The sequence below is a fragment of the Schistocerca piceifrons genome, chromosome 5 (genome assembly GCF_021461385.2).
Source record: "Schistocerca piceifrons isolate TAMUIC-IGC-003096 chromosome 5, iqSchPice1.1, whole genome shotgun sequence".
NCBI lineage: Eukaryota > Metazoa > Arthropoda > Insecta > Orthoptera > Acrididae > Schistocerca > Schistocerca piceifrons.
In genome coordinates, this window is record NC_060142.1 from 29,386,688 (window position 1) to 29,400,823 (window position 14,136).

At 41.9% G+C, this 14,136-nt stretch overlaps 1 protein-coding gene across 1 annotated transcript in view; it reads left to right on the plus strand.

Annotated features, from left to right (window-relative positions):
• The first annotated feature begins 417 nt into the window (after positions 1–417).
• LOC124798541 (retinol-binding protein pinta-like) overlaps positions 418–14,136 on the plus strand; it is a 128,073-nt gene continuing 114,354 nt past the window's right edge. The window contains exon 1 of the mRNA XM_047261991.1: positions 418–550. The gene's annotated coding sequence lies outside the window, so the exon portion shown is untranslated. The remainder of the gene's footprint in view (positions 551–14,136) is intronic.

A 14,136-nucleotide genomic window follows, 5' to 3' on the forward strand; every position in this document is an offset into this window, starting at 1 on the left:
ACCCAAAAGATAAGATGATTTCTGTGTTAGGATGAAAGTGGAAGTTAAAAATCAAATATGTAGAAAAGTAAGAGCGAGAGATAGAATCACGCTGAATATCGAGAAAGTAAGGAACAGAATATGTCAAATTAATATTCCTCGAAGAGGAAAGAGAGTGAATAAACACTGAAAATAGCTTACTGACTTTCTGCCGTGCACAACAAATTGTTTTCTTACAAAACTTCTCTCACGTTAATGATTGCATTGCATTACTTTCCAGCTTACTAGTTTTAAGGTTGGCCAGCATTACGAGTGTTGAAATGTACGTGTCTGAATGCTAGACTTTTTTGCAGTAATGAGGTAAAGAGTAGCCTGAGGCGCTAGACGTGTTTGCCGAGGTTGCCACACCGGTTCCCTGGAGGCCGCGCCAGTAGGTGTCTAGATGGCCGCCCGTCAGCATTCGCGTGCTGGCGTGCTGCGAGCCCGGACCAGGCGACTGTGTGGCTTCGTGGAGGCGACTTGGCTGCCCTCAGCTGGATTCGTGAGTTTTTCGTGTCTTTTTCGGAAATCGGTGAGTGCAACCGCTGCAAACCCTTGTAGGAATATTACGATGCAATTAACTTTCGACTGGAGTGCGCAGACGCCGACAGGATCCGAAAACCGCGCAAAGATACGAGATATTTTGTAGCTAACAGTAGCAAGAGTCAACACTCAATAACCGTCGAAATTATTATAAAATTATAGCAATTAAAAAGTCAAGAATGATAAGGTCCATGAAGGTGCTTTGTTCACAACTATAGTTTCCAGGTCAGTATAGGCACACTTCCAAGTTTATCTTTCAAGAATACCAATCTCAGTGTCAAATTTTTGAAGTGGTACAAATACACAATTACAGTGTTGGCATTCAACAAAAAACAATGACAATTACTCACAATGCTAACATTTCCATAATGTAAATGGACTGTTACGGAGCCCCGGCTTTTCTGAGGTTATCCACGTTAAGAGCTGAATCACAACGGTGGACTGTGATAATAGAATTCAGTACACCGAGAAATGCTTGTCAAAATGTACAAAGCATGACTGCTTAATGAGTCAGGCCCAGAAAAAAATGGGAGAACAGCTAATAATGAATGGTACGCTACTGTGAACGGGGATAAAATGGCTAAAAGTTAATGTCTAGCGAAAGTACTGTTCGTACACGTCAAATATCATCCAAAAAATAATACACCAGTATGGAACCATAACGTTGAGAATGGAGGAGATCTCGAAAATAGCTTTCGGATAACATCCTGTAGGATATATTATAAGGTCCCGTATACACCAGCTGCACAAAACAAATGAAGTAAAACTTTAAAATCCCGTGGAATGTGCGTACTTGTGTCGTATTGCCAACAGCCCGATGTGGTGTAATCGGCTCTAACAGGGTGGTACTACACCGGAAGACGGAAATTTATCCGGGGTGGCCGAGAGGTTCTAGGCGCTACAGTCTGGAACCGCGCGACCGCTACGGTCGCAGGTTCGAATCCTGTCTCTGGCATGGATGTGTGTCATGTCCTAAGATTAGTTAGGTTTAAGTAGTTCTATGTTCTAAGGGACTGATGACCTTAGAAGTTAAGTCTCATAGTGCCATTTTTTGAACGGAAATTTAAAATGGTTCAAATGGCTCTGAGCACTATGGGACTTAACATCTGAGGTCATGAGTCCCCTAGAACTTAGAACTACTTAAACCTAACTAGCCTAAGGACATCACACACATCCACGCCCGAAGCAGGATTCGAACCTGCGACCGTAGCAGCAGCGCGGTTCCGGACTGAAGCGCTTAGAACCGCTCGGCCACAGCAGCCAGCGCAGATGGAAGTCCACGGTAGCTAAGAGAACAACAAATTAAAGACGCGAAGAGCCGCAAGGAGGAAATCACAACTTGGAAAACAACCGAAGACTTGGAACAACGTGACATCACTTCAAAAATGTACATAGTTTATTACAGGCTTAAAATGGAAAACTGAGCATAATCTTCTTTACATCAGTACCTCAATAGTATAAATTATCAGAGGAGTGGTATTTGAATATTATACAGTTGCTAAATTAACGTGAAAAGCATCCTTGTAGCTAACGGCGGCAATTCAGGAAATAAAAATTCTATAGGATATTGTAGTGTTTTGATTCAGCGTGATTATTCAAAACTGAAACTAGGGCTCCGTTTACTGCCTTCATGATATGTATTTCTTCCAAAGCATTTAAAAAGTTTCCTTTGGTTTCCATAAATATAACATGCAAATTCTTTTCAGTACGGGAAATAGAGTGACCCGCTTCTTTCAGGCAAACTGAGATAGCTAATCTGGGACCGTCGAGGTTTAGTTGTTCTTCAAATCGTATATTAAAATTGCGCCCAATCTGACATATATATTTCTGAGGACACTCATTGCAGGCAATTTCATACACCTCAGAGCCCTTATATTTACTGTATTCGGCTTTTTCACTATGCGTTTATCAACTACCAACGTACCTTGGAATAAAGCATGCTGGACGGATATTTTGCTTCTTAATTGTCACAATTTTTTTTTGAGAATTGAAATGGTATTGATAAAATACAGTGAACCGTGTGTTCTGCACGGACAAGTTACTCTGTAACTACAACATATGATCTGAAGATGGGCAGATAGCCCGAAACCGGTAATTGAAAATAAAGAATAGCGATCGAAGACTGAAACGCCATATTTTATTTAATGAACGATCGCGGAATTCCCATTGAGACAATCATGTCCAGTTTTGATAGAAATGGTATTGAATGTTGAGCGTTGTTATCGTTGTTCACGGTGTCTCTGGGCTGTGTTTGCCATCCCCAGAAAGTTGTTTGATTTGTATCTACCACGAGACGAATGAGTAGGCATTCGTGTTTTCTCGAGCTAGCAAACCACCATATCTGTGAACGGATACTGCCGGAAAATGTCTTAATCCTAAAGTTCAAGCATGCTGACGGCAGGATTACTATTCAACGTTCAGGATACTGCATTCTAACTGTGTAGATTTTCAAAATACCTTTCGAAATCCTAACCATGAAATAACTAATGCCTTACGTTAGCTCAGACAGCTTGTCAGCGCAACAAATGAAAACTGGTGCTGTGCCTGTACTGCTATCACGTCGACGGCGGTGTTCGGTCCATTCGAATTGACTTACGCTAACACATCCTGTCTACTTGTGGTGGTGGTGTTGGTGGTGGTTAGAGTTTAACGTCCCGTCGACAACGAGGTCATTAGAGACGGAGCTCATGCTCGGGTTAGGGAAGGATTGGGAAGGAAATCGGCCGTGCCCTTTCAAAGGAATCATCCCGGCATTTGCCTGAAGCTATCTAGGGAAATCACAGAAAACCTAAATCAGGATTACTGGAGACGGGATTGAACCGTTGTCCTCCCGAATGCGAGTCCAGTGTGCTACGTCTACTTCTTCACTGGTCTATGTACACTGACGTGACGTAAGTCATGGGATATCGATATCCACATACACTGATGGTGTTAGTATCACGTACATGACGTATAAAAGTGCGGTGCATTGGCGGATCTGAGACTCTGAACGTGGAATAATAGTTGTAGCTAAGTGCAAGGGTCATTCTATTTCGGAAATTGTTAGGAAATTCAACGTCCTGACATCTACATTGTCAACAGTGTGCAAACAACACCAAATTTTAGGCATTACCTCTCACCACAGACAACTCAGTAACCCGACAGCCAAGATGGTCATCACTTAACGACCGAGAGCAGTGGCATTTGCATGGAGTTGTTAGAAAGCAACACTGCGCGGAATAACCACAGAAATCAATGAGGGACGAACTTGTCCGCTAGATAAGTGTGGCGAAATTTAACGTTAATTGTCTATCGCAGCAGACGACCGGCGCTAGTGACTTTGGTATCAGCACCACATCACTTGCAGCGCCTCTCGTGAGCTTGATACCATATTGTTTGGACCACAGACGACTGGAAAACCCTGGTCTGGTCGGTGAGTCCAGATTTCAGTTGGTAAGAGCTGATGGTAGGGTTCGAACGTCACGCACACCCCACGAAGCCATCGACCCAACATGTCAACAACGCACTATTCAAGGTGGCGGTGGCTGTATAATTCTATGGGCTGTTTTTACATGGAACAGACTGGGTCCTCTGGATCAACTCAACCGAATGATTTGGCCACCCAGTTTTATCGACAGGAATCCCGTCGAACGTTTTTGGGACCTGGTTGAGAGGTCAGTAGGTAGACACAGGCCTGCATTGCAGTTATGGATGACTGTAGAGGCGGCATAGCTCAATACTACTGCAGGGTCGAAAAATTTTAGACATGGCTGCTTGGTTCATTGGCCGTTTCTAAACTAAAATTGAAACAAATGAGCCCTCGCTCACTATTATTTTTAGTCTTATTGACCAAATTTCAACACTTGTAAGAGTGCCTGCATCAGAATTAAAAGAATTAAAATGGCCTATAACGTACTTACAGATTTATAGGGAAAGTCAAAGGTTGTTCTTTACTTATCGCCTACAGTTCTGAATATATTTCCAAAACCTTCGATTTTCTTAACGAAAATAGTATTTCGGAACTGCAAGAGAATCCGACACCAGAATTACAATAAGAAGTCAGGTCAGCCATCAATAACGCAAAATTTCTAATCAAACCTTTTCAGAAGAAAATGCTAATTAACATGAACCCTGCCGCGCGGGATTAGCCGAGCGGATTGAGGCGCCAGAGTCGTGGACTGTGCGGCTGGTCCCGGCGGAGCTTCGAGTCCTCCCTCGGGCATGGGTGTGTGTGTTTGTCCTTAGGATAATTTACGTTAAGTAGTGTGTAAGTTTAGGGACTGATTACCTTAGCACTTAAGTCCCATAAGATTTCACACACATCTGAACACGAACCCTCAGCCCCAAAAACTTCGATCTCAATTTAAAATCCACAAACCTAACCATTCGATACTCCCGATATCTAATAGTATGAATAGCGCGTACCATGATTTGGTCAAATTTCTACATGAAATTCTGAAGAAAATCATTCGTTTTCGAGAACAATTATTCCGTCCCAAATAGCCTCGCCTTAGTCCAAAAAATGAAAGATTTAGAATGGAGTTCAGATACCATGCTGTTTTCATTAGACATCAAAAATCTTTATACTAGCGTCCCTGTTCAGGAAACGCTTACAATCTTAGAAAAAAAATTACGTCATTTCAAAAAAGATCTTTTAGATGAATAAATCACTGACTTCATGAATCTTATCACGGTCGTAGTCAAGTATAACTATTTTGAATTTAATGAACACCTGTACTAGCAATCAGACGGTCTCTCTGTGGGAAATCCCTTAGCTGGTATCATTGCCGATATTTTCATCAACTCTCTAGAAGAAAAGATTTTTGCTACATCATTAGGCAATCTCTCCTATTTCAGATACGTTTATGATACTTTAATCATCCTCCAGTGATCTTCATGAGAAAATATCTTTCACTATGGAACTTGAAAACGAGGCCAACCAATTACACTTCCTTGACTTGACGCTTACAATAGAAGATAATAAAATCTCATTTAATATTTTTCGTAATGAAACATATACTGATCAGATGGTACCTGCGTCCTCCATTCATCCACAGTCTCATAAAAACGCCTTCTTTCATTATGCTATTCACCGAGCTACTTCCATTTCACTTTCGAAAGAAAAATTTAAGGACGAAATCAATTTACTCAAAACGATAGCAGTTAATAACGAGTATAAAGCTAGCGTAGTAGATGACATCCTTAAAAAACGACTAAAAAAGTTACTACGCTCGGCACCTCCATCATTGAATCTAAACCAAAAAAGTATTTCTCTATTCATTTCGTGGGGCCCGTCTCCTATCAGATCCAACGCCTTCTTCGTAATAAATACAACTGCAACGTTGCGTTTCCTACCAATAATAATTCGAAAAAAATGTTCATTCGTGATTCAAAATCAATTCGTTCCCTTTTAGAAAGTTCTGGCGTCTATAAGATTGTTTGCGATATCCGCTCTTCTTACTACATAGGACAAACAGGACGTGCCTTTACAACCAGACATAAAGAACACCTTCTAAGAAAAAATGGCAGTAGCCCCCATAATTCATCTTTTGTTGACCATCTAATTACAGGTGAACAGGTTACGCACCTAAAGCTATTTGCGATATCAACATTTTGCACACAGAGAAGAAAGGACGTAAATTAGACATTCTGAAAGAATTAGTGATTTTTAAACATCTTTCTCGAAGTGATAAACTCATTCTCAATGAACAGCTGCAGTTGCATAATAAAAATTTCTTCAGCAGTATAAAGCCGTTACTTGACATTTAATTTCGGGTCTCCTTGTGCAGTTTGCCGAAATATTTTTTTTTCATCTAAGTTAACTCATAATGTTTCATATATTAAATAGTTTATTGGCTGCATTTCGTGTTATATCGCTTTCTACCAGCTGTGTCATTCAGTCCTTTCTGTATTTTCTATAACGACATTTTTATGCTTCAAACTGTACTGCTAAACTCTGATGCAGACAAAATGGTACTTTATCTGTCACTGTTAAACAAAATATTACTTTTTACATTATGTACTGAACAATATTCATTATAATTTTCGTCCGTCTAAATTTGAATATCAAGTAGCCAAGTGCTACCTGCGGCTATTAGATGGCACTCTCGATGCAGTGACATGTTCACCTGCCCGCACTTGTTAACGCGGGCACCTCAGTACGTTGCAGCCTGTGGCTGTACAGGTACGAGCAGCCCATAGTGGCTCGCCTTCACGCATTCCTTTTTATGTATTTTGTGACTAAAGTCCTTCTGCCTCTTAATTATTTTATATGTGACATGCAAGTACTGCCTCTGTCCTTTATTGTTAGGCAGTACTCACACTTTTATGTAAAAAATGTCTTTTCCTATGAATTTGTAACTATGTTATAGGCCATTTTAATTGCTTTAATTCTGATGAAGGCGCTCTTAGAAGTGTTGAAACCTGGTCAATAAGACTAAAAATAATAGTGACAGAGGCGTCATTTGTTTCAGTTCTACTGCAGGGTCTTCTAACGGCTTTTTGAGTTCATGACGCATTGAACTGCTGCACTACACCGGGAAATGGAGGCCCGACACGATATTTGGAAATATTGCACGACTTTTGTCACTTCAGTGTGTTTTTCGTACACTTAATGCGGAAGTTCATTTTTTCTTAGGGATGCTTCCGTCTATGCTTAGGTAACATACGGGTAGAGGTAAGACCAGGAGTGCCACATTCACAACCGTGCAAATATCGCCAAGCAATTGTGCGACAGGTGTTATAAAATGCTTTGTATACTCCGCTTTGCTTTCTGTTACATGTAGCTCGTTGTTTTCACCGTATTTTGAAATTAGTGAAGAGACTAATCGTTATCCAACACATGGTTAGAGTTTGATTCCTACGACGGTAGCGAGGTCCAGCTCTGCTGACGACGCGTCAGCTGTGCTTTTGCCAGAACGAGAAACACTGTTGTAGGCTACCAGCCCTGTAGGAGGGAGTCGGGTTCATTCTTCTGCATCGCTCCTCTCCACTTTGTCAGCCTAATTTCTCGTTTGTTTATAGTGGCGTTGCCCCACTGATGATGTTAGCTTGATGAATCACTACGAGAAATAGCCGTTGTGCAGCACTCGACTCATAATAGCCATTTTATGCAGTTCCCTTAGCGGTGTTTGTTTGGAAACTGGTTCAGACGGGTACGCATTCATTGACAGCATCAATTCCTATTTGATTTGAAACAGATTCTTTTTGACAGGGCGTGATAATTGTCTCTGGTCGCTGTTCGTTAGGATCTTTTTACAGCGACTGTCCTTACATCGTGTAACATGAATATCAGTTGTGATGCAGGCTGAAGCAATGAATTAAAATTTGAACCAGTGTCGGGATTTTAACCCGGGTCTCCTGCTTGCTAAGCAGTTACACTAACTGCTGCACCTCAAGGGCAGTGTGGCTGTCATATGTGCATGGGGTGCCCTCGTATGTCGCCCCCTCTCCCTATACAGTTCCAGTTCACGCCTCTGCCCACTGCTCTTCCCCTTCTGAGGTGTGTCAGTGCTGGCATAGCTGCCGCTTTGTGGGGGCCTCGCGCGAGTGGGGTACCTCGTCAGCCGTGTGTCGCTGTAGTTTGCGAGTACAACGCAGCCATCTAGCTACGGAAGCTCATATTAGCAAGTCTACGGCGAAATTTTTGTTCCCGTTCGGATATGACAGGTCGAAAGTTTGTGAAATCGACTACTGGTTGTTCGAAAAGACAGGTTTACAAGACGACGACGCTCACGGCTTGGCATATGATTCCCTCGGTAATGCAGTGTGTGTTAAAGTGCGAGACGTTGAAACAAGTACCAGGATTCCGACAGAAACAGGCTGTTTCGCGAATTTTCTTCATTCCAATGGTGAAACTATGTAGTTAAATCGGGGTCAGCTATGTTGGTTTAGGGTTTTCGGTCTGTGCGCATATTCAGCCTCCCATTTGAACTGAAATTCGATCTCATCAAACAAGCGTTAACGATCTATGGAATGATCTTGCAGATAACTGGTGGAAATGGACGGGCAACAAACATTTCAGTGTTGGTAATGGTGTGCGAAAATCTACAGTTTATCTTCATAAGCATACCCCGTCGTATATTATGGTTAAAGCCTTTATAGCCCAATTGTTTGACGGCCAAATAAGGACCTGCGTCCTATATGGATCCACTGATTATCTTGAGACAACCTGTCCTCGTGTAAAGTCTTTACGGAGGGAAAACCTGGGACTCACCTCCGCGGGCGGTGTGCGACGCCAGGAAAAACTGTTGTGTGTGTAGACCTCATCAGCCCAATTATAGGAAACCGGGAATGGGCAGGACCCCATACATATCACGTCAGGGAGAAAATGGAGGGAATCGGGATTCAACTGCAAGTAGCGTTGTGGTGTCACCGCCAGACACCACACTTGCTAGGTGGTAGATTAAATCGGCCGCGGTCCATTTAGTACATGTCGGACCCGCGTGTCGCCACTGTGTGATCGCAGACCGAGCGCCACCACAAGGCAGGTCTCGTGATACGGACGAGCACTCGCCCCAGTTGTACGGACGACATTGCTAGCGACAATAACGACGAAGCCTTCCTCTCATTTGCCGAGAGACAGTTAGAATAGCCTTCTGCTAAGTCCATGGCTACGACCTAGCAAGGCGCCAATTGAAACAGTGCATGTATCTTACGAGTCGCATTTGTATAGTCAAGAGAGATGTATCACAAGGATCATTAAAGTTAAGTATAAAGCAGCTACGTACTTTTCTTGCTACCATTCACTACTTATCCTGTTCCAGAATTCTCGCCCGTCGGCGTGTGTGTACGCGTGCCTTTCAATCGGCTACTACCGTGTGACGTAACAGTCTTGTTACGTCACTACAAGCGTATTGACGAATGAACAAAGTTCAACGATTATCCTGCCAAAATGTTTCAATCAGGCCTCTCGAGGAGAGACTAATCCTCAGAACTTAGACGGTAGCGTAACACCTGCAGAAGACGTACCACTCGGTTGCAATCTCAATGATGTTCCGATGTCATCAGTAGGTAGTGACATGCTAGTTGAGGTGGACACAAACCCAGACAACCCAACATTCAGCGATCTGTCCGATCACCCAGTATCAAATAAGGACAATTAAAAAGATCATCTAAACAAACGAAACGGACCCCTATAATACAAAGTCAGGAAGAGACACAGGAATTATAAAGGAAAAGAAGCAGCACCAGAGATACCCTTAAAATATCTCAGACAGTTTAAACGGCGGTGGTTGTTGCAATGAGGGTAATGGCTCCCATTCGGAATAAGAACGTTCAGATGGAGACAGTCACATGAACACAACCATGTTACCGTCTTCCGTGTCTCTTCCGGTTCCGAGCACGCTTTCGTCGGAAGATACTGAGCAGTAGTAAACACTTACATGCAGACTTACAATCTGACTACAGTTAATGTCTCCCGGATAAGTTCGGCGGCCATATTTATGCCGATGACATGGATGTTGCCATGTTACAATAGGTTGCAACATCTACAGTAGCTGACATAACAGCTTATGAAACCATCATCAACATCGGAAATAAAGAAAGAATAGCAGTTTTATTCAAAGAGGATATCGCGTGTCGAGCTCAAGCTATTTTAGAGACTGGTCGGGGTATAACTGGCCAACTTAATGGCCTCATTTTAATTAAGGCTTATGCGCCATCTGGGACTAATGAAACACGGCACAGAAGTAACTTTTATCGGAACGGGATAGCTGAACTGTTTAAGCCGGCCGGAATGGCCGAGCGCTTCTAGGCGTTTTAGTCTGGAACCGCGCGATCGCTACGGCCGCAGGTTCGAATCCTGCCTCGCGCATGCATGTGTGATGTCCTTAGGTTAGTTAGGTTTAAGTAGTTCTAAGTTCCAGGTGACTGATGACCTCAGATGATAAGACCCATAGGGCTCATAGCCATTTGAACCACTTTAACTGTTAAAGAACGTTGGGGCAGCCGCTATGCTTGCCGGAGATTTTAACTGTGTGTTGCGCTGTGAAGACCAGTCGCCCAGTTTTGTCAAGAGCAATAAACATTCGTGACTGAATTAGAACTCCAAGACACCTGCACATACTTTAATCTCCACCATACTGGCTATACTTGTCAATAGTACCTCAGCAAGCAGGTTAGATAAAATCTATGTTACTAAAGAATTCATGCGCAATATAGATACTTGTGAGATATGGCTTATAAAGTTTTCCGATTATTTTGCATGCCATATTTCATTCGGGTACATCCGACAAAAACCTTTCATGGCCGTAGGGTACGGCAACTTAACGACTAACTATCGCAGGATGCTGAACTTAAGCAACAGATTAGACAGACTTATTACAAATGCTTACGCTCGCCAACTAGTTATCGAGAGCAGATCATTAGGTGGACCGAATATGCACAGCCCTTGCTTCGTAAATGCATTATACAGTATGCAGGAGCCCAAGCATACTGCGCAAACAAACTCACTCCCAAAAAGCCGAGCAGCAAGACGATTCACGATCTAAAACTACTCACCTTACTCAATGTTGTCTTTAAACTTCTCACTCGAATTCTGAATAGAAGGATAAAACCACTCCTGTAAAATGCCACAGGTTCTCACCAAGCAACAGTAATAAAGGGAAGATCAATGCTAGATACCTTGTGTGAGTAAAGAGACGTCATAAACCTCACTTGGATAAGTGACAATAGTCTTTCCTTATTGTTTTTAGATTTTGATAAATCCTTTGATAGGATCAATCATGGCTTCTTATTCAGCACCATGTAGAAAATGGGTTTCAAAGAACACTTTATATATGTCACAAGTAAATGTATGAGTGATTAAAATCGATGGACAACTGACTGAAACATTTCCAGTTCAACAATCAGTGTGTCAAAGATGTCCACTGTGTACGACATTATATGCGATCGTGGTGGAACCTTTGCTTTCGACAATGCACCAGAAATTGAGAGGACTACATATCTTCAATACTATTACAGTCTGTCACTGTTATGCCGACGACATAAGTGTTATTGTAAGTTCGAATAGTGAGGTCGATGAAGTGCGAGGTTTGGTACACCAGTACTCACGATCCTCTTTCGCAAAATTGAATCATCAGAAATCCAAAATAATGCATCTCGGTTCTTACAGTAGTGCAACAGGTGCGAACTGGTTACAGGTAACTGAAGAGAGACTCCAACTCGGGTTGTGGTTAAGGGCGAATACCAAGATCATGACTGCGAACAATTGGGAGCGGAAACTATGTCATCAGAGCCTTGTTCAAGGACCATAACATGCGGGCCTTAAACCGATTGCAGAAAGTTCAATTTATAAATTCATACATGGGAGTACTTAGCAAAATACATCCCGTCGGAGCAGTCTTACTGACAGCGCACGTCACCGCTCAAAAAATAATAGCTGCAGCGTGTTGGTGTATGTGGAAACAAAATATCTTCCAAGTATACTTCCGCACGGCGACTGTGCAGAGGCACAATGGGAGACTTGGAATTAACGACGTTAAATCTAGATGTGAAACACTGTTTCTGACTCGTGCTTTTAAAATAATGAATGCCCCTAAGACAGGCATTACGAAACTTCTGTTCCTCTCGTTAGGTCCTGGGGACATGAACGCTCCCATTAATGTAGCACATATAGATGCTAGCCTAGATTACACCCGAAAGTACTATGTCGATCGGAGCTATGTAAGACTTCCACCAACACAAACCAGCACCAGGAACGTCTATGATTGTATTACCAGCAATCGTCTTCACACCCCAGTTCAGGTAAAATATCCTGCTAAAAACTGGATGAACATTTGAGAAAATACCAACAATAAAATTCTACCTACTAGAGTCAGTGCCGTAAGGTATGACGTCTTAAACAAAACCATATCCACAGCGGAACGATGATGTAAAATCAAACTGAGAACATCTCCAAACTGCTAAAAATGTCAGCTTGTAGAAACTGTAGTGCACATATTCTTATGTGAAAATAAAATCAGAATTTGGAACCGGACTAGGAAGAAATTAGCCATTATCAACAGAATCACAGGAAGTGATATACCAATAACTGAAGCTTTACAACGCAACTGGAAATGCTACGAGTCCGCTGAGTGATTCTAGGTGCTTCAGTCCGGAACCGCGTTTTTGCTACGGTCGCTGGTTCGAATCCTGCCTCGGGCATGGATGTGTGTGATGTCCTTAGATTATTTAAGTTTAAGTAGTTCTATGTTTACGTGAGTGATGACCTCAGATGTTAAGTCCCATAGTGCATAGAGCCATTTGAACCATTTCTTTCCAGTGCACAGAGAATAACAGTTATTTTCAGATATGGGTGAGTTTTTACTTTACGTGTTAACAAACAAAACTCAATTTTGTGTGGGCTACAAAGAGGAGGACGGTTTTCCTTTCCTCTTCTATTATTACTGGAATCTTTCTTATGTTGGTTCTAAAATGAGAACTGTTGTAATTTGGCAAAAGCCCTCTGGAGCCGAAATATGTTTCATTTGTTGAAAAATATATGGCTTCGTTACAAACATCACGTGCATCCAGTCCATAATAATTTGATTTGTGCAAATGTTTTCGGATGAATTTATGTTATGGATTTTTCTGTTACCTTTTATGCCTGTTATGAGTTATGTCCTATAAGGAACTCACACCATTGGAAGTGGCACTCTGTTATTTATCTTACCTTAATTACTACTTCAGTCTCGTTCTGCAATTTAAGGTGTATACAGGAACGAACGTGGGATAACATGGTAATAACGGAGCAACTCTGTGACAGGTGCGGAGGAGGCATTGTGGCCAGGCCTTGGAATCTCCGACCCCTGCCCTCTTTGCCTCCGCCTACCTGGTGCTGAAAGTCTTCTCAAAGACAATAAAAAGCCGGGCATCAGAATTCTTGGCACCTGCCCTCTTTGCCACCACCTGCGTTCCACTTACTTGCACAAGAAAAAGTAATAGTGCAGTAGTTATATACGTTTAAAAAGAAGATGGTACAGTGGTTAACGTAAAATTAAAAAAAAAAACAGCGTTGTAGTTGTGTGGTCAAAAAAATGATCATCTGAAAAAAAAGGCGCAGTAGTTAAGGAAAAAAAAATGTAGCATAATTGACAGCGTCGTGAGCTCTGCAGATAAACATAGCACGGCTGATTCCACCTCCTTCCAATTCTTTTCACACTTTGTTTTCTAAAATATTCTGGGCCCTTCTTATTCATTTAAAAGATGTATTATCTCAGACCTCGATATTATTTATTATATGTTCTTGTTGAAAACGCCAGTGACTGAAATGTTTCCCCAGTGGAAAAAGAAAAAGATAGCGTAATGGTTAACGCCTGAAAAAAAAGGTGGATCACAGTACTTAGCGCATTGCCTAGTAAGCAGGAGACCCTGATTCGAATCCTAGCGCTGGTACAAATTTTAGTACATTGCTTCAGGCTACATCATTATCATAGATAAAGTTGCGACTAGTATGTCTCAAGCAGATATTTTATTATTCATCAGCTGTTTGTCTTTTGTTGTGATTTCTTGTGCATCAATGTATTCTTAGATTAGGTATTAGTTGTAATTATTTATTCTCGTAATTTCTGTATATTTATCTATAGCTGTAGACTCTTCAGTGAAAAACCTTTAAAG